The sequence below is a fragment of the Gopherus evgoodei genome, chromosome 9, assembly GCF_007399415.2.
Source record: "Gopherus evgoodei ecotype Sinaloan lineage chromosome 9, rGopEvg1_v1.p, whole genome shotgun sequence".
NCBI classification, from domain to species: Eukaryota; Metazoa; Chordata; order Testudines; family Testudinidae; genus Gopherus; species Gopherus evgoodei.
The window spans coordinates 103,709,628-103,725,203 of NC_044330.1; the positions used below are offsets into that span (position 1 = coordinate 103,709,628).

The following is a 15,576-nucleotide window of genomic DNA, read 5'->3' on the forward strand; positions in this document are numbered from 1 at the left end:
TTGCACACGCACCCTGTTAAAGAGCATTTTTTAGATGGCTCCTCACTCCTTCACTGTAGCAGCTGGATGGGTCGATGATGGGCAGATGCTTCCTCTCCCCACGCCCTGCTGTTGTGCTTCTCCCTACTAAGATGTCTGCTAACGATCTATAGCAATTTAAATTCCCATTTTTCCCTGCTGCTCATTGGCCTGGTCCTGTTTCCACCAGCATGCGCTGGTTCCGATGAGTTCACGGTTTGAGTAAGTTTGCCTACATACTTGTGCCTGACATCCACACCTAGCGAGGCGCAGTTTGCCTGCGGGTACATCTCAGGGGTAGGCGCTACACTCTAGCAGGACTGGGGATGGGGGTCAGAGTTCAAAGAGGGCTGGTCTGGACTCACAGGGCTGCAGCACACTGCTGATTGCTCAGTGAAGCTGCTCACTACGCTAACGGGACAGCGTCTCGTGTCAGCACAGGCCCTCCACCTCCCCGAGAGGCAGGAGCAATGTCGAGGGGATGCACCCTTCTGCTGGCACAGCTCCTTCTACACTTGGAGCTAGGTCAGTATAACTGGGCTGCTCAAGGGTGTGGATTTACACCGGCAAAAGTTTCTAGTGTAGACCAAGCCTCAGACTTGAGAGGTCACCTGGGGAGGGCTAATGGTAGCTTTGAACCAAATAGTCCCCTCTGTGTCCCACCCACTAAGGGGATGAGGGAGTGACTAGCAGGAGCTGACAATGCCAGGAGGAAAGGAGGCCATGTGGAAGCGCTCCTCACACCTTCCCCGTCCCCCGCAACACACACACAGCCTGCAGCCATTCTCAGGAACATGGGCTCCATGTAGCTGGCTGTCCCACTTCCCCCATAACGAACTGTATAAACCCCAGGAGGTGGGAAAGGTGGAAAGGGGCAGCAGAGGCAAGGCAGCGGGCTGGGGTATGCGGAGAGAGGGGAAGACAGACGGCTGGTAGGAAGGGAGAAGGCAGAGGTGAAAGTAAGCTGGTACGCGCCAGTACAGAGGACCGGTAAGAAAAGGAGACTAACTGAGGGAGGGAAAGAGAAGCCTGCTCCCTGCATAAGAATAGTTTAAACTCAGCTGTACCCTGATGGTTCAGCCCCCCGGGCTAGGTTTCTGGCCTCCTTGTTAATTTCACTCACAGTAGCTGGGGGGAGGGGATCGAGGGGAGGGTGTGTTTGACCACGGCAGAGGCAGTCCCTGTCTGCCCCTGGGGATGAGGGGATCTCTCCTACTAATATACACAACAAATACAAGCACTTCGGTGCACAGCTTAAATCCTGAGCTAATAAAAGCAGGTGGAAGGGGAAAACTGACTGTCACATTGGTTTCTGGTCCCCTCCTCCAGCCAGGCTGCAGACAAGGATCTGAATTCCTCCCCATTCCCCCCAGCAGGGGTTCTCCTCTAGGCTCTAGCTGGCAGTAGACTGGCTGAGATGCCTGCTATTGCTGCCTGCAAAAGAACAGTTTAAACTCAGCTGTTCCCTGTGCAGTTCAGTGCCCAGAGTTAGGAGCCATTTCTGGCATCCTTGTTAATTTCACTCCCAGTTGTTGTTGGCTGTGTGTGACCATGGCAGGGGCAGTTCTTTTCTGGCCCCGGGATGAGGGGATCTCCTAAACACAATCAAAATCAGGAACCATTTCCAAGTTCAAATCTACCCCATTCCCTCCCCAGCAGAGGATCATGGTTGTGATGTCCAAACTGCTTGCAGATCCTCTTTGAAATGTTACTGTTTAAAAAAAACAAACACAAAAAACATGGAGAACATGGTGGAAAGATGTGTCATGATGATTAGGGTTTATTTTGGGCAAAGCAATTTTGCTAAAGCAACTAAAGGTTTACAGGGAAAGCAAATAGCCCCCATAGACAAAACCACAAAGGGATTGGAGGGGAAAACTGAATATTCAGTTAAATTATTGTGCCTCCTTTGAAAGAAATAGTAGTTTTCATTCCAATACACCCTCTTTCTATATTGATTTAAACACCTGAAATGTCCTTAGGACAGCGGGTGCAATCTCAGATCTCTTTTTGTTTTGTCCTGCCTGCAGAGTGCAGAGGCTGAAATTGATAAAACTTTCTTTAAATATCCTGTATATTTCATGAAGGCTATTCCAGTTGTCCTTCATTCACTGCTGACTTTCCCTTCTTCCCCTCCCGCCCAGCTCCCTCCCTGGCTGGCTGGCTGTGGTTTTTGCCTTGGTTACTTACTCCTTGGCAGACCCAGCCCAGCGGCACCTGCTGGCTCTCTGCAGGCAGCAGCCCACAGGGGCCGATTGCTGGGGTTGCTGCTGGTCGGTGGCAGGCTGCAGCTGCATTGTTTGTGACACATTCATACACATACACATACATATAGTATGTATGTGTATGTATGAATGTGTGTGTCACAAACAATGCAGCTGCAGCCTGCCGCCGACTGCCCCAACCCCAGCAACGGGCCCCTACTATTGTATTTTAGTAGTATTGGAGATCCCCTCATCCAGGGGGCAGAAAAGAACTGCCCCTGCCATGGTCACACACAGCTTCCCCCCTCCCCTCCCAACAAGTGGGAGTGAAATGAATAAAGATGCCAGAAACCTCTCTTAACCCTGGGGGCTGAACCATCAGGGAACAACTGAGTTTAAAGTGTTCTTATGCAGAAGGCAGTCTCCCTGCTGCAAGCTAGAGGGAAACCTCTGCAGCAGCTGCTGAGTGCCAGGCTGGGAGAAAGCACAGAGCCTAGTGTTGGCAGCCTGGCTGGAGGAGGAGGAGGGAAGACACAGAGAAAAATGTGACAGTGAGTTTTCACTTTTTCAGGCTTATTCCAGTAGTAAAGTTATATTACAGACAGTGCTGGTAGTAGTAAAAGTAGCTTTATTTTCTCTATCTATGTCATGCAATGGGAGGGATCCATGAAGTATGTAGGAGAGGTGGGTGGGTTGCTTGCAATTGGACCATATGGGTAAGAAATGTAAATTACTTTCACCCCTGCCCAAACCCCAGGGCTCCCAGCCGCCTCTGCAGCTGGTAGCTCCACGGTTAATTTAAAGGGCCTGGCTCCTAGCTTCAGCCAAATCCCTGAGCCCTTTAAATCCTGATTTAAAAGCCCCAGGATTTAAAGGCCCCACCTCTTCTGATAAAGGCCACACCTCTTCCAGTTGAGGCCCCTCCCCCTCCACAGGACTCTGGAGTACCGGCAAGTCCTTTAAGTTACTTTCACCCCTGGGAGAAGGAAAGAAAGCTAGTTGACCATAACAAGACACACACCGAACATCAGCTCAAACCCATTTTAGCTGGGCTTTTTCCAGTCAGTGGAAGCAGGGCACCTCCCTCCTTCTCTCCCAGCCTTTGCTTGGATCATTGCCTGTTTAGAGTGATAACCCCTTGGGGCAGGCACTGGGGCAAAGTGAGGTAGCTCAATGCCTTGCATAGCTCTCCGAATGTCTGGTTATCGTCGTGTGTTACGGCTGGCAAGGGACTGGCTTTCTGGTCATCCAGCCGCACTATCTCAAGTGCACTGTATTGTTAGAGAGATGAGCTCAGAGCCTAGTTCAGGTTTCAATCAGCACTGGGCAATCACCCCGGTTACCAAAAAAAATGATGCGCTGGTTTATAATAGATATATTAGTTGTTTGTCTCAATGTGTAGAAAAATACACAGAACGTTTCACTACATTATAGCACCGACCTAGCCTAATAAATTGCACAATCTAAGACGGTGTTAAGAGTAATTTCTATGGAGATGGGACGTGTTGGTATTGCAGATCTAAGGAAACCAGGAGTTCAAGCATGTGGCACAACACGACCTAGGTGACATGCAACAGCCGAAAAGCAGGTGCAAGACATGGCTTTAGTTCATATACGCCCCAAAATCCATACTGCTACGCTGCCCCATCCCAGATAAACAACTGGAAGGGAGAGAATCTTCCTCTAGTAAGTTTCATGATATTTTAATAATAATAAGCATTTTTACTTGTACAGCACTTTCTACCCAGAGATCTCAAAACTCTTTACAGACCCTAATGCCCTACAAAGTAGGAAATAAATATCATACCCATTTTACAGGTAGAAAAATTATGGCACAGATCAGTTGCATGACTTCTCCAAAAATACATCAGCAGTAACACCACTGGGGAGTGGGGGAGGGGGATCAGTTGACTTACTCCAGTGTATTTAGCATGTTATAGTCTCCAACACGTGGCACTCAAAAAAGAGTCAAAATAAATGTGTCCATTTGCCCTGTCCCAGAAGCAGAACTGGATGAAATTTCTAATTAAAAATATTTTCTCAACAAAAATGGCTTTTCCATCAAAAGGAAATTTCTTTAGGAAATGTCCATTTTCCATAAAAAAAAATCAGGTTTTTCACCACAAAAAATAAAAAGATCAGTTTTTGGCAAACTGAAAATCTTTGGCTGGTCAGATAAACATCTTCAGTAAAACCAAAAAATTTTACCCAACTTGCCTGACCTTTTAGACTTTCAGGAACCACAAAAGCATTCAGTTTTCAAACCAAAACCTGAAAAGTTTTATAGAGAATTTCTGATAATTATTTTTTTCCCCATCAAAATATTTGCAGGACAGAAAAACATTTCCTGACCAGCTCTACCCAGAAATCTAAAATTCTAAAAGATCCTGCAAAATGAATCCCTCCAAAGTGCATTTCTAAATGGAGAGGCCATTCTTATCTTTTGAAATTGAAGAAAAGGTTGTTTCCTTTACCTCTGGCCCTGGGGTAGGTATTCAAAAAAACACTTATTCAGCAAAGCACTTAGACATGTGCTTAAGTGCCACCGATGTGCTTAAATACATGTTTAAGTACTTGGCTGAATTGGGTCCAGACCTAAAAGTCAAGAGACCTGAATTCTAATTCCCAAGCCTGCCACCTATACTGGTTTTATATTGGTGTAACCCCAGTGACCACTGTGGAGTTACTCATTATTTAAATTGGTGTAAAGGTAAGGAGAAGCAGGCTCAAGAGTCTCCCACAATTCTAGGCAAAGCAATAGACAATAGTTACAGTAACCTTGAAACAAGAAGCGAAGGTAAACCAATGCAGTGATGTTTTCCTGAATCAGAATCATTATCAATAAGAACCACGAACAGCCTCATTCATCTCAACATGGTGTTAACTCTAAAACCTAAAGCTTACAACAGAAATGTCAACACTTCAGCAGGAACATACAGCTAATGGGAACAACTCCAAACTGCTTCTCATGCCTCCCCAAATCTCAAAAGAGCTGTCTGCTACTGAGCTGCCAAATCTACCACTTCACCATTGGCAACGTCTACACAACACCCTCATGCATTGTCGGTACAAAGATCTGCTGACACTAAGCACTGAAAATGTGGGGGAGATTCAAAAACACCCAAATAACTAGCACAAGGGGATGCTGCACTGACAGCTATTCATTTTCACAGCAACTTTTCTTTTAAAAAAAGTAAATGAAGCTGTCGCAGGATTTCCATTCCATGTGACAGAAGGTAGATACAGGAATGTGATGGTGCTGATACAGCTCTCTGTGATCTGTTTGGCCACCTATGAGCTTAGCATGATCTGAGTAAGGAGAGCTGATTATTTCACAGCTTCAGCTTTGATATATAAAACCTCTTAGGAAATGTCCAAGATTGGTACAATTATTTATATTTTTATGTATTTGTTTAAAATATAGATATGAAGGGGGTGGAAAATCTAGCAAACAAAGGAACTGTACTGATATTTTGCAGTTCAGAATAAATCATCAGACTCGAAACAGTAGATGATGATTGTGCAGAGGTCTTCATACACTAGGAGTAAAAGAATAGATCTCTGCATATGAAATATTTCACTGGACTCTACCAATACTGACTGGTGAAATTAGAGGCGGTATCTGCCTGTAGGTGATGGAACACTATAAGAGAACCTTCAGTGGTGACCATTAAGCTGAGCTGAGCTTTTCCAGGATGACTTGCTCCAAGTTAAATTATTAAATACAAACCTAAAAATCAAGACAGACTACTGACTAGTTGGCTCTGCTACACACATGCAAAACACTGAACTTGGGGTCCTGCCCACAGGCCCAGCAAAAAGCAAACAGTAAAATCAGAATTTGTAAGGTACCTGAACTGACAGAGCTAATCTGCTGGTGTTTCTTGATATTATGAACAATAAGCTGTTCTTCCTGTTAATAAAGTTGCCGTGTAGTTTCACCTCTACGGACTATGGGGGGACAACATAACCCTGCCATGATCTCATATATATAGTAGCAAATACCCTATATTCAATTCATTACATTGCATTCCTTTTATCTGAACAAGATTACAGAGTAATCTTTGTGTCCGACAGCCAAAAGGAAATGTTAAATCCTTCCGAACACAGAGTTGGTACAATAAAAGATATTACCTCACCCACCTTGACTCCCTAAACACACAGAAGTTAGTTGTCCCATATATATCCATAAATAATCTGATCTAGGACTCAAACACAGCAAATGCCTTTGATTTATATCTCATATTGATTTATATCTTATAAATTACCATCAGCAAGTCTGGATACAGGCAGAGTTTGAATAGAAGACCGCTAAGGGACATATAAATGGTATTGGTGAGCCAGCCGTTATCATTCTTTCTTCTTGAAACAGAGAGAGAAAAATGAAAACTAAGATTTAAACAAGGAGATGCAGAAAAGAGGGTACAAAAGAGAAGTCATCGCAGACTGCCAAAAGGCTGGGAAGATTATGAGTGCTAAGGTTGCCAGGTAAAGCCCAAAAGTGGGTCATGCTTAGTCTTTGCTCGAATGGTTACAAAATCATAGAATTATAGGACTGGAAGGGACCTCAAGAGGTCACCTAGTCCAGTCTCCTGCACTCATGGCAGGACTAAGTATTATCTAGACCATTCGTGACACGTGTCTGTCTAACCTGCTCTTAAAAATCTCCAATGATGGAGACTCCACAACCTCTCTAGGCAATGTATTCCAGTGCTTACCCACCTTGACAGTTAGGACGTTTTTTCTAATGTCCAATCTAAACTAGCTGCAATTTAAGCCCATTCCTTTTTGTCCTATCCTCAGAAGTTAACAGAAACATTTTTTTCATTCCTCCTTGTAAAAACCTTCTGTGTACTTGAAAACTGTTATCCTGTCCCCTCTCAGTCTTCTCTTCTCCAGACTACACAAACCCACTTTTTTCAATCTTCTCTCATAGGCCCTCTTTTCTAGACCTTTAATCATTTTTGTTGCTCTCCTCTGGATGTTCTCCAATTTGTCCACATCCTTCCTGAACTGTGGCATCCAGAACTGGACAAAATACTCCACTTGAGGCCTAATCAGCACAGAGCAGAGGAATTACTTCTCGTGTCTTGCTTACAACACTCCTGCTAATACATCCCAGAATGATGATTGCTTTTTTTGCAACAGTGTTACACTGTTGACTCATATTTAGCTTGTGATCCACTCTGAGCCCCAGAACCCTTTCAGCAGTTCTCCTTCCTAGGAAGTCATTTCCCATTTTGTATGTGCGCAACTGATTGTTCCTTCCTAAGTGGAGTACTTTGCATTTGTTCTTATCAAATTTCATCTGATTTTTCATGTAAAAAACAAATAAAGAAGGTGGCTGATAGGGTAGTAGTTGACAGGGACAGCCAGTCCCAAGTTAAACAAATAGTGACTGTTTGCTGATAATCCTGCCAAGTTTGAATTGTTCCCACAACTTTGGGCTTTTCTTTAAAGGAAACTGCATTAATTCTTCCCTCCTACTCCAATCTTCCTTCATCCATGGATAAGCTACAGTGTTGGTGCCTTCTGTGGCTACTCATAGTAGGAAGTGGGGGGGGCTGGCCTGAGACTGATGGAAGCACCCAAAGATTGATCGTCCCCAAATCAGAGTACTGGGGAAGATTCCAAAGCCAGATCCCAGCCAATCAACGAGCACCGGGTGGGGAGGGAACAGGGATGCGTTTCACTGGAGGGCAGCAAGGCTGACCGCCAGCACACTGTTTTTGAGGTAGGCACTGGGGCTCTGTTGAGTGGTTTCTAGCTTCTGCCAGGACAGTTATGCCACAGACACTTAACAGCAACTGGCTACAATTCTCTGCTGTTTAAACTCTAGTGTGATCCAAACAAATTCATGCACCAACCAAGCCACTTGTCTGATTTAAGGAAAACAACAAAGCTGTCATGAAAATGGAGTGTATCTAGATTTCTGTGCTGAATGCCTCCTTCCCTTCTTCCCTCTCCAACCCCAACTAGACCACAGGAACATTTCAGCACAGACAGAACTTTTACATTACCTTTTTTCATTAAATTCCTCGATACTTCCTATCCTAGAACGCATCAGTCTCGGTATCACGGATGCCAGTCACTATATCATTAGACCCATGGTATTATGTGATGTCACAAAATGATGCGGTGAACCAGAAGGGTTTTACAAAATGAGAAAAATACTTTAAAAAAAAAATCAGCTAAAACATGCTCCTATGGGCCCTGCTCTGCCATGTCAGCAGGGAAGGCTGAGCGTAGAAGTCAGGATTGACTTCAGTCGCATTTTAGCTTTGCAGTTCACCCTGTCCACAATTAATTTGGTTGTAAAGTATTTATTGTGCAAATGTGCTATTAAACACCAGCACATGCCTCTCAAGTGCCTCTCAGTTTAATCCCAAAGTTCTTCACACAACGCATAGTCAACCTGTGGAACTCCTTGCCAGAGGATGTTGTGAAGGCCAAGATTATAATAGAGTTCAAAAAGGAACTAGATAAGTTCATGGAGGATAGGTCCATCAATGGCTATTGGCCAGGATGGGCAGGGATGGTGTCCCTAGCCTCTGTTTTGCCAGAAGCTGGGAATGGGTGACAGGGAATGAATCACTTGATGATTACCTGTTCTGTTCATTCCCTCTGAAGCACTTGGCATTGGACAATGTCAGAAGACAAGATATTGGGCTAGATGGACCTTTGATCTGACCCAGTATGGCCGTTCTTATGTAAAGTTACTTAAGTTCCGTGCCAGTTTGCTGTCTCCTCACTTCTACTGTTGAAACCATTTATATCAGAAATAAACACTCATGGATGAGAGAGATTTATACACACTAAAAAGGGATGAAGCACACAGCATGATACGTTACCTGCTTGAATATTTTGGTGAGCCTCATTTTTGGTCTTTGTTACACGTTGTGTTCTGCATTGGGTGCGGTGGGCTGAGAGGTATGCATCAATATCTGATTGTCTTTTGATCCCACAATATATTTTAGCCTGTGTCTTGATTTTCTGAACTGGATTTGAGTTTGCCCATCAGCAGATAAATGCCAGCACAGTTCACAGCCTCGGCGCCTCTGGCGTGTGGCAGGTCACAGCCCGGCTCCTCTGGGCTTGCCACATCAGTTAGCAAGTAAAAAAAACTGCTTGAGCCCTGGCACCTCTTTCATTACAAAATAAGCACTGGGTCAGATATAGCTTCTAAGGCCAATGAGCTGGACAAGTGGAGTCTGCAGAAATGGTAAAACATTTATTAATGGGAAACAAGAACAAGCTGCAGAGGGGGGGCTTTGCAGACAGCCCCTCTGCTCATTTAAACCCTTTTTCACCAGCTTAGCCATCCAACTAGTTAGGGCCAATATTTCTCATAGCTTTATCTTATGGACCTGCAAAAGGCCATGAAAGCGCCAAATCCGCAAGGGGCCGTGCACCACTAAAGTGGTACTGAGCCACCACGACTCCTATTGAATAAATTGACTGCAAAGGGATTTGCAGTGCCCAGGACTGGGCCCTTAATTCTTGGCGTTTGCATTGTTCTGGGGTCATTTAATGTCTCGCTGTACTGGTTTTTTAATCAATGCCCACTGCCTCAAAACAATTAGCAATCCTACAATAACAAAGCAGCATGCACACAACTGGGGGTGCACGTGGAGGACGAAGGCAACTGGGTCAGGAAGTTGATTTTAACGTGAAGCAGTTGGGGGGGCTCATTTTCCTCTTTAAGGAATATATTTAGATTTATTTAGATTATGGGAAAGTGCAAAGTAACAAAATCATTCAGTGCGTCGAAATAGCAGTAAAAGCCCGTGAGAGGAGAAAATAATTGGAAAGCACAGTTGTGTCATTCACTTCCCAGCTGAGGCCTGATCCCTCAAACGGTTACATTCTACAGGAGCTCTCTACATGCAGGGGTTGCAGAACAGGGCCCAGGATGTGAAAGTGAATTTCTATTAGTAGGAAAAGTCCTGCAACTTTAATTAGCTCATGGCATACATTTCCAAGGTAAAGGAAAGTAAACGTTTGGCTGTTCTCAGAAAAAGTATCTGACTCACCAAACATTAATGCATATACATTGGCAGCTTCCAGGTTTGTTTTTCACACTGACCCAGGAAGTGGGTGATCCTTCCCAAGTGAGAATCCAAAGGGTCTTTTCCCCCAGAGTTCAGATCTCTGGTAAGCAGCTTATTTTTGCTAACCTGCAATCATGCAAGTCTTAAGCACATACTTAATGAGACAACACATGGGGTGTAAAGTTAAGCACATGCGTAAGTCTTTGCATGCTCAGGGCCTTAGGGAATCTGCAGTCCAAACCTGCTGGGCACCTCTATGTTCCCTCAAAGGCAACAGCAGTTGGGGGCATTCAAAGCTTTGCAGAACCTAGCTATCTTAGGTACCTATCTGGCCCTTATCCTCACAGCATCTGAACACCCCACAATTTTTAATTTAACCTCACCACTTCCCTGTGAGGTAGGGAAGGGCTATTATTCCCATTGGGGGTGGGGGCTGAGGGCCCAGAGAAGCTACGTTCCTTGCCCAAGGTCTCACAGAAAGTCTTTGGTGGAACAGGTACTTGTACTCAAGTCTCCCAAGCCTGAACGCAGCACCCTAACCACTAGGCAATCTTTCCTCCCACAAAATCACACCCCCAGTTGCAAGGTGACTTTTGAGAGTTCTAACTTCAGGTGAAATCATATTGTGCTTTTATTGGTCCAGAAATGACATGATTTCAGTATATATGGGGGTAGAGGGGTGACAGCCCTTACTTGTGCAAACGTCTACTGGCTTCAGATGCAATGTTGTGGCAGCAGGGGCAGTTGGACCAAGGCTAGAATATGGCACCGCCCTCCAGAAATATGCGGTGAAAATAGAAACATGCATTTTATCTGAATATTTAATCCTTCAGAATCCAGGCATCTCAAGAGCCATCTGGTCAAAATTCCTTTCCAAATCAAAGTAATCTAAATGAAACATGAGGTGTTTCTTCCTCCCACAGTCACTCTGCCAAAATCAGAACGGGAGCGACTGAACGTAGACATTTCTGTTGTGGTTTCCTCCAGCCCCTTCGTTTATAACTAGATGAAACACATCAATAACGTGAACTCAACGGTTCTGTTTGTAAAGCATAAAATGTCTCCTCTGGCAAAATCACAAGCCCCAGTTTGGTAAGGTTTACAATAACAAAAGTACTTCCATTACCTTTGCAAACAAAAATGCAGCCCTGTATCCAACAGTTACATAAATACAGCGTAGAGTGACACAAAACATCCCTGCTCTTATGTGCTATACACAACTACAGGAGCTCTGGAGAAGTCTCTGGGCTAGGAGCATGGGGGGATAAGAGGTATGCTTTCAAAGCTGCCAACGCACTGACCCAGGGTCACCTTAAACAAGGGCAGGGAACAATGCTGCAATATTTGCATCTCAACAGGATGCCACATGGTAACTTTTCAATATCCTGGCGTGATACAAATGCTGTTCCCTAGAACTCCTGTGGCACGTAGGGTCCAGAGCTGTGGCTCCACTCTGATTCCAGCTACATACTGTCTACTCAGTTCAGTTAGGCTCAACTTGCTGTAAGAGGCAACACGGTCTCCTTTAATGCCAGCTCTGAAATGGACTCACTGTGTGGCCTATGCCTCAGTTTCCCCACGTACGAAATGTGCGTGGTAATATGCACCTGTGTCGTGAGTTCAGTGTGTGTCTGTCACAATGAGAGTGGAAAGTAGAGCAGTTTGCAGGACTGTTTTTTTAATCCCACTCTGCAATACCCACTCCCACCTGCTCCCACATTGTTTATCCCACTTCCACACGTTAAAAACCTTAGATTCCACAAAAGAGACAGATTCCCCCATGTTATTTTTAAAAAATTTATATAAATACACACAAAATTCAGACAAAAGTTTTACCACTAAAAGAATAAAACAAATCTTGCTTAAACCATGTAAAAAATACTTTAACTCCTGCTATAATAGACATTAAATCCCTTTATATTCCTCTTCATTTAAAAAAAAAGAACAACTTGATTTACATTGTCATAAATAGAACTGCAGCAACTGACAAGAGATTTAGTGCTTTCTTGCAAATTACCACTCTGTTGTTTTTCCCCCCACTCAATCCCACCCGTAATAAAGTACATTTTACCCTCTTCTGCTATTATGGCAGTGGGTCCTGTGGGACCCACGGGATCCCAGTTCCGCTGCAAGGCTTTAGTGGAAAGTGCTGAGAGAATAATGTGCCACCTAGGATCTTAAAACTTCAGCAAAGGACTATAACTCAAGAGATTAAGGCTGGAGTTTTCAAAGGAACTTAAGGGGAATTGAGTGCCTAAATCCCATAGAAACACCTTTGAAAATCCCACTCTAAAAGTGCATTAGTAGCCTAAGTTATTGCTGATGGAAGGGTACAATCTAGGCTCCAAGACCATATCCAGCCTGCAGCATTAGAGATCCATGTTGCAGAGTAGTCTAGAAGCCACAGTCCCAGATCAGCACCCCAAGCCAGCAGGCGCAGTATAAACACAGCACATTAGTGGTACCTGTAATGATTGTTTCTGAGTAACTTCTGGGGAAGAGTGTCCACAGCCTTCAGAACCCTGAAGTCCTTTCTAAAGGACACAAGTTTCTCAGCAATTCACACGTAACACAGAAACAGAGCTGGGAGCTGTACACCCTAAGATGGAGTAAGCATTCAGAGCCCAAATTATTAGTTTTCTTGGCGAGAGAGGGAGTTTTAAAAAAGTGTACATTTGCTATAGCTTTCTACAGTCCCCAGTGCGATGGGGTTTGGTGGGTCAGCAGTACCTCAAAATAGATACAGGTCTGTCGCATCTTAGGCGCATTTAACATGCACAATTTCAGCTTTACATGGTCAGCAAAAACAAAACAAAAAAAAAGAGAAAAATAACAATTTAAATACCGTTTTTGTAGGGCGATTCCACTCGCCATTACACTCAATGTAATTTTGACTATACGCGATTTTCGCTTTACGTGCTGACAGTGGAACGTAACCCCAGCGTAAGATGAGACAGACCTGTATGTGACAATTTATAAAGTACTGCTCTAAAATTCAGATCAGCATCAGTCCCAGGCAAGCCTATTACTGTAGTATCCAGCTGTTTAGTGCTACATCAATGACATCTACTCAGCTTGTTCATCCCACACAGCTGGAGAATGTAGGTGGGGATGGTTCAATTAAGATACAGTTTCCAAAATAAATGACAGATTTTAGTGTGTTTATTTTCAGGAGCTTGAAAACCGTACACATTATCTCTTTTCTGGACAATTGCCAATATTTACACTCTTTGGGAGACTTGCACCAGCATATATGGATGGTCACCATAATTCACTGCAAAAAATAGCACTTCTGTAGAAACACGTAAAGAGCCCAATCCAACAGCTGAATCTGACAGTGAAGACAATGATAGTGTGGATAAGAAATGGACTGCGTCGTCAAGCCTCGAATTGGCACGTAAGCCTAAACAGATTCATGCTGAGAACTGAGCAAGTCACTCTTTGGTTCCATTGGCTTTTTATTTTTGCATGTATGATGTTAGCTGTAGAAACCCCTTACTGCACTTTTTTAGCAGTTATTGCACAAGACTGAATTTTTATTTACTGAAGCTTTTGAGCAGAAATTTGGAATTGGGCTGCATTCAGGAATGCAGACTTGGGAAAAAAAGGCTGTTGTCTCACTTCTTTAAAAAAAACAACTTAGAAGTTATAAATTCTGAAGCCATATTTGGTTACATGTATCATCTATTTACTCAGAGGTGGTTTGCACATATCACCACTCAACAATTTAATCAATTTCCTCTTCTGTAAAAATCCGTCTCTTAGTAAGAACTTTTCAGAATGAAGGTATAAAAACAGATCGGTGAACAAACCATTTTAGTCTGACTTGCTAATGTTCTTGTTACAGGCTAGAGTCTGATGAATTCAATTTGAGTTGGTTATAGATTAACACAACCACAAGATCAATTTCTAGATGGCAAACGAACTCATACGTGCACTCCTGAGCAAAACATGATGCTGCAGCCATAAAATGTGAACAAGACAGAAATCATATTCATTCACACACCTTTTGCCTGCTTAATAAAGACTGGAAATAGAGGCCCCAACACTGCAAATACATCTGTGAATAATTTTACTCATGAGAGTAATCCCCTTGAAGTTAAGATGACAAGCCTTGTCTCTAATATCGGGGGACCAATTCGGCTAGGACTATACTGCCTAGGTGTAAAGTTATTCCCAGATGTGTTTGCAGGATCAAAGCCATGAACATGTTGCCAATTAGCAGGACTGTGTAAGCATCTACCTGCATGATGTGGGGAGCAGAAAGTGTGGTACAACAGACACTGACTTTTTAAAACTATTACCTGCAGTAGCATCACAATTATATAGTCACATGTATAATCAGGTCTAGTTTTCACTGCTTACTTCCAGGTTTCACTAGGCTGCATTACCCTGTATCTAAAAAACTCCAATTATCATGCCATCCCTGAAAAAACAATGGGTTTGGGGTTCCCCACACACACTATTATTAGATGTTTCAGGCAAGTCAGCCACTCTTTTGTCCTCCTCCTACAGAACCGAAGGGAGGCAGCCCTACGTGCAAGGCATTGCTCCAAAGCAGCAGGTTGAAATACCTGCTAAACACACAATTTAACTGTCAAATCACGGAAAACCCTGACCCCCAACAAACGCGATCTTGGCTGGCAACGCGACCGCCTCGCAAGAGGCTGCCCTGAGTCAGGAGGATGCAGCAGGAGACGGGGAGACGCGCAGCAAACCCACCAGCACGGAGCCTCGTGGGGTCACTTTCCCCGGTGATTCCTGCTGGAGGAGCTGCTTGCCCGGAGGAGTCTTTCCAGGGAAGCCCACCCAGCTCGGGGACTTGACACGAGCCAGCCCAGGCAGAAAACCTCCCCGCTCCCCAGCCCCTGCCCGGCGCGCCCGGCCCGGTTCTGCAGGGCGGGGATGCAGCGGGCCGCCCCTGCCCAGCTCCCGCAGCCCTGGACCGATGCTAGCGAGGGAGAGACGCGCGCACCTGCTTAGTGGCTGGCGGCAGCGCCCGGGAGCGGCGGCGGCTGCAGGAGGGCGGCGGCGGACTGAGCGCCGGGGAGCGCGGAGCCAGGGCAGGGCGGCGGGGCGGGCTGGGGCGGGGGGGAGGCGCGTGGCTGCTCTGGGCCGGGTGCCGCCCCTGGCGCCGCGGGGAGCCCCGGGGTTTGCAAAGGGCGCGGGGGAGCCCTGGGGAGGGGGTGCACGCGGGCGGGGCGGGCTGGTTGCACCCCCAGGCGGAGGGCGAAGGAGGTGACTGCTCTGAGCCCGCGGGGGGAGCGCAGGCTGCAGGCAGGGGTCAGTGACCGTTAGATGAG

General features: G+C 45.1%; 1 protein-coding gene across 1 annotated transcript in view; it reads right to left on the reverse strand.

The window, feature by feature from the left end:
- FHL1 (four and a half LIM domains 1) overlaps positions 1-15,306 on the reverse strand; it is a 54,705-nt gene extending 39,399 nt beyond the window's left edge. The window contains exon 1 of the mRNA XM_030575628.1: positions 15,249-15,306. The gene's annotated coding sequence lies outside the window, so the exon portion shown is untranslated. The remainder of the gene's footprint in view (positions 1-15,248) is intronic.
- Positions 15,307-15,576: the final 270 nt, after the last annotated feature.